Consider the following 5,760-nt stretch of genomic DNA (forward strand, 5'->3'; position numbering starts at 1 on the left):
ACCCCTGGCAGCTAACCCTGACAACTACCTTCACTCACAGTGCCTCGTACTTCAACCATGATGGGGCAAGGAGTCAAAGCAGAGAGTCCTTGCTTCTCAGCACCTCTCAGCATGATACGGGATAATTCTAGCCTCTGCTCATGTGTTACAGCAATAAATCAGGACAAGACAGATTTGCTAATGTGCATGTAATCACCAGAGATGAAGATGCCTGGGCTTTTATTCTGTAGAGTTTCTAAGACTATGTCCATCACATGCAAACAAAAAGAGGAAGAAGTCTTGGCAGAACAGAAAAAGCGGCATACACTTGATCTGGTCGACTTAAGATTTGTTCATGGCATATAGCCTAGTCCATGCTCGCACTGCCTCTATGGCTTGGGCCTTGTTGGTCTTCCACTGCTCGGCTACATCATTTGCTAATGGACCGTCTGGATTAGGAACACTTAACAAAGACTGGATTGAGAGCAGGACTGTATGGATCTGCAGTATTGGGAACAGCTTATCTTTCAAAATATCTAAATATATTCTTCCCAACTTGTCTACATTAGGATGATAAATTTTGGTCATGAAACATACTTTAGGTACTGCCATTGGGTGTTCTTCTGGAAGGAACAGTAAAAGTTTAAAAGTCCCTCCCTCAAAGGGGAAACCTCGGGGCCAGTAATGACCACATGAAAATACGGGCATTGCTCTCATCTGGTTCTACTTTAATGCCAGGAACTGGTTTTGTCATCAAACACTGGGTTTCCTTGATGATCCTGCGGGGCAGCCCGGTCATCTTGTCAGATCCCGAGTTCAGCCTCTGCTCTTGTCTCCAACTCCACTGTACTTTTCTCAATATTAATTTTAAATAACTCCAAACATATTAGCTGTATATTTTAAAATAATATATCACTATTAGTTTTTTAAATGAACATAAATAAAGACTGTTTTTGTTTGTTTTGTATTTAGTAGAGCTTAAAATCTTGGCTCTTACTGTGGTACAAGCTCAAAATAAGAACAATTTTTAGACATTGGATTTCATAGTAATAAGACTGTACTTCAATGACCCTCACATCACCAAAGGATTTTACCTCCATCATAGCTAAGCTAAGAGTTGACAGGTCAGTGCAGTATGTTATTAATCATAGCAAATCATTTAGGTTTAGTACATGTCCTTTTAAAAGCCTTTGTTTATTTACCTTGAGTCAATTTTTCCCTGAGCCTAAAATCTCCAACAAAATAAAGTATTAGAGGGAGCAGTATTTACTCTTGAGTGGTTTCTCTGGATCACTCTTTTCCAGTAATTGTCTCCTATGATGTATTAAATAAAAAGCCCTGTACATTTGCTCTATAAATTGGAGAGTTTGTCTCTGAAATTGACTTATAAACATAGTCTGCAGATTACATTTTCTGTGAGAAGGAAAAGATGACCATAGAGCAGGGAATTATCTGAACTGGCGGCATCATGGGTACTTCAGCATCAACTGGGTCTACATAATCAAAGTGAAGTACAGAATTAAGGCAATTTCAGATAATTCAGACTAGCAACATCTACCCCAAAAAACCTTTTACAAAATTGCCTCAATTATCTAATTGAAGCAAATCTTCAGAGACTAGGGCTTGAATTATTCTTATAATTGATTTAATTTTCATTTAGCTTGCGTATGAAAATACACCCACACACAATCTACCCTAGAGCTTTGGATTTAGTAGCCAGCTAATGCAACTGCCATGTGACATAATTTGTCACATGTGGTTTCCCATTACTGTCATATTCTAACTGTAATATTTCAATGGCATGGCCATCATGCAGCTATGAAAGGAAAGTTACAACTTTCCACAACTTAAATTATATATTTAAGTACTGTTTTTCAAAATAAAGAATCAAATATTCCTACATTTCTAATAAGACCTTATTCTTTGATTTCATTTCTTTCTTCTGTCTCTTTGTCTTTCTTGTTTCTGCTGTGTTTGACATTTCTCAGGAGAATCTTGAAATACTTAGTCAGAGAGCTTATAGTGCCTATTTTTATTAGACATTTTTTATATAGTGAATATTAATATATTGTGTCCCTACAGAATTGAAAAGATTCTACACTGCACCAAACCGAAAATTCTCCACTTAACTAAATTCTCCAAATTGACAGTAAATGTTCCAGAGGTAGAAGCTTTTCTCTATTAAAAGAAACAATAGAAGAATTTTTATACGTTCTTTCCCTTGTATTACAACTTAAAAAGTTCAGGATCATTAACAACTTATTTCTTCAGATGTTGCTGCTAATGGATACATGAAAATTATTCAATCCAAACTGTAACAAAAACAGAATAATAGTAATCAATAATCATTAAATGTTAGAGTGGATGGTATAGGGAGAAAGGATAGAGGAAAGTTCAATAATTCTTAACAAAACATAAGAATAAATATTCTCCAGCACAGTGAAGAACTACAGTTCATAATGACTATTGTATGATCCATGACAATTGATCATAGAGAAGTTCAGAGACTAAACAATAACATACACTAAAGATATCAAAAGGTAATGACTTTGATTTGGTCAATACTGACCAAATATACTACAGTATACAAAAGTGCTGGAAGATGCCAGAATGCTCCATAGATAGCCACAATTTTAAATAGTCATAGTTTAAAGTGACAAGGGAGGATGGGGTATGTGGAAAATATGCTCAATGTATAATACATACATGTATGAAAATACTTTTTCATTAATTAATTAATTAATTAATTAATTAATTAATTTACTTTATATCCAAACCACAGCCCCCCTTGTTCCTTCTACCTCTGCCTTCACAAGCCCCTCTCCCATTACCTACTCGTCTCCTTCTCAAAGAAGGAGAAGCCCCTGTTGGGTACCATCCCACCCTAGAATGTCAGCTTGCAGGAGGACTATGCACATCTTCTCCCACTGTGGCCTAACAAAGCAGTCCAGTTAGGGGGAAAGGATCCACAGGCAGACAATAGCGAGTCAGGGACAGCCCTTGATCCAGTTGGGGGACTTTCAGGAAAAACAAGCTGTGTATCTGCTATATATATGTAGGGGGAGTAATCTATGCATACTCCTTAGTTGGTGGTTCAGACTCTGTGAGACACCATGGGCCAAGGTTAGTTGATTCTGGAGGTTTTCTTGTGGTGTCCTTGACCCCTCCTGAATCCTCAATCCTACCCGCCCCCAACACTCTTGTACAATACTTGTCAAGCTCCACCTGATATTTGGCTATGGGTCTTTTCATGTGTTTCCATCAGCTGCTGGATAAAAACTGTCTCAGAAGACAGTTATGCTAGGCTCCTATCTGCAAGCATAGTTGAGTGTCAGTAATACTGTCAGGGGTTGGCTCTCTCCCATGTAATTGGTCTCAAGTTGGGTTAGTCATTGGCTGGTCATTCCCTCAGTCTCTGCTCCATCTTTATCCTTATGCATGTTATAGGCAGAACAAGTCTTGAGTCGAAGGTTTTGTACGTGGATTGTTGTCACCCTCCATCATCTGGAAGTCCTACCTGGCTACAGGAGGTGGCCACTTCAGTGTCCATATCCCCAGCTGTTAGGAGTCACAGCTAGGGTCAGCTCATAGACTCCTGGGAGCCTTTCCCATACCAGGACCCGCCAGTCCCAGAGATGCCTCCTATCAATTTCCATTCTCTCTCTCAGTCCTCTCTTGTTCCCTCATTCCCAACACCTGATCAGTATCCTCCTTCCCCTCTTATCCCCTCTCCCACCCAGTTCACTCTCTACATCCACCTCCAATGTCTAGTTCATTTCTAAGTGAGATTCAGGGATCCTCCCTTGAACCCTCCTTATTACTTAGTTTCTTTGGGCCTGTGAATTGTAGCATGGCTATCCTGTATTTCATGGCTAATATCCAGTTATAAGTTGAGTGCATACCATGTGTGTATTTCTGGGACTGAGTTACCTCACTTATGATGATATTTTCTAGTTTCATCCTTTTGCCCACAAATTTCTTTGTTTTTAATAGCTGAGTAGCATTCCACTGTATAAATGTGCCACATTTTCTGTATCCATTCTTCAGTTGAGGGACATCTGGGTTGTTTCCAGTTTCTGGCTATTACGAATAGTGCTGCTATGAAGTTGAACAAGTGTCAGTAGGCTTATATTTTTCAAAACCTACTTTAATAAGACTTCTTAAACAGTTTAACCTCCCTCTCTAGCCCACTATCCACCAGAGGTAGTGGTAAAGGATAGGTAAATAGGACACAGGAAGATGTGGGCCTATTTATAAATAGTTCTTTGAGGCAATTCCAGTCTTCATTGTTAGGACAGCAGCAGTTCAGTTCATAGGAATCAGCATTGGATGCTCCATCCACTTGCAAATACTGTTCACGAATTGGCAATGGCAGTTCAATCCAGAAGAAACCAAGAGGCTCTGCCAATCTACCCAAGTCTGCCAAAACAGCAAGAGGCTGCTAGAATATCACAAGAACTTCTTTTGGTGAGTTTCTCTCTATGAAGTCATACTAAACTATGATCAGCAAAAAAGGCAGGTGAACCAATGCCACAGCATCATCTACTGTTGGTTGTATTGTATTTATACCCTTTCTGAAAATCACATGTTCTCTCAAGCATCCACTCTAGTAAAACATCATATGTCCTTTTTATAGGCAGCTTCCAGAAAAACACCATGTGTCTGTTCTCAACAAAACATCCTCCCACCTGTCTGCCTCAGCAAAAATAACCTCTCAGTTTCCAGAAAATGTCACATGACACAACTGAGTCTCCAAAGAAACCAGAAATTTCCACTTCAAGTGACCTTGTGGTATAGTTGGGCATCTTTTGGGTATATGCCCAGGAGTGGCATAGCTGGGTCTTGAGGTAGAATTTTCCCAGTTTTCTGAGAAACCACCAAATTGATTTCCAAAGTTGTACAAGTCTCAATCAACAATGAAGACTCCCACCAGCAATGGAAGAGCATTCCCCTTGCTCCACATCCTCTCTAACATGTGTTGTCACTTGAATTTGACATTAGCCATTTTGACTCATTAAGATAGAATATCAGAGTTGTTTGATTTGAATTTCCCCAATGACTAAAGACATTGACCATTTCTTTGAGTGCCTCTCAGCCATTCAAGATTCCTTTACTGAGAATTCTGTTTATCTCTGTATCCCATTTCTTAATTGGGTTATTTGGTTTGTTGGTGTCTAATTTTTTGAGTTCTTTACATATTTTTGATATTAGTCCTTTGTCAAATATTTCCCCTTCTGTAGGCTGCATTTTGTACTATTAAAGGTGTCCTTAGTCTTACAAAAGCTTTTCAGTTTCATGAGGTTCATTTATTAATTGCTGGTTTTCATACCTGAGCTATTAGATTTTGGTTCAGGAAGCTGACTCCTGTGCTCAAAGAAGTTTCCCACTTTCTCTTCTAGTAGATTAATGTCTCTGGTTTTATGCTGAGGTCATTTTTGATCCTCATGGACTTGAGTTTTGTGCAGGGTTATAAATATGGGTCTATTTACATTCTTCTACATGGAGACATCCAGTTAGACCAAAACCATTTGCTGAAGATGCTTTCTTTTTTGCATATATGGTTTGGCTTCTTTGTCAAAAAACAAGTGTTCGTAGTTGTATGGGTTTATTTCTGGGACTTTGTTTTTATGCCAATCCCATGAGATTTTATTACTATTGCTCTATAGTATGAATTGAAGTTACAGGTGGTGATTCCTCAAAAAGTTCTTTCATTGTACAGGATTTTTAAAAAGCTATCCTGGAGTTGGGCGATGGTGGCACATGCCTTTAATCCCAGCACTT

At 38.7% G+C, this 5,760-nt stretch overlaps 1 pseudogene; it reads right to left on the reverse strand.

The window, feature by feature from the left end:
• Positions 1-321: 321 nt before the first annotated feature.
• On the reverse strand, positions 322-778 carry LOC116091459 (annotated as a pseudogene).
• Between the last annotated feature and the right edge of the window lie 4,982 nt (positions 779-5,760).

The sequence above is a fragment of the Mastomys coucha genome, chromosome X (genome assembly GCF_008632895.1).
Source record: "Mastomys coucha isolate ucsf_1 chromosome X, UCSF_Mcou_1, whole genome shotgun sequence".
NCBI classification, from domain to species: domain Eukaryota; kingdom Metazoa; phylum Chordata; class Mammalia; order Rodentia; family Muridae; genus Mastomys; species Mastomys coucha.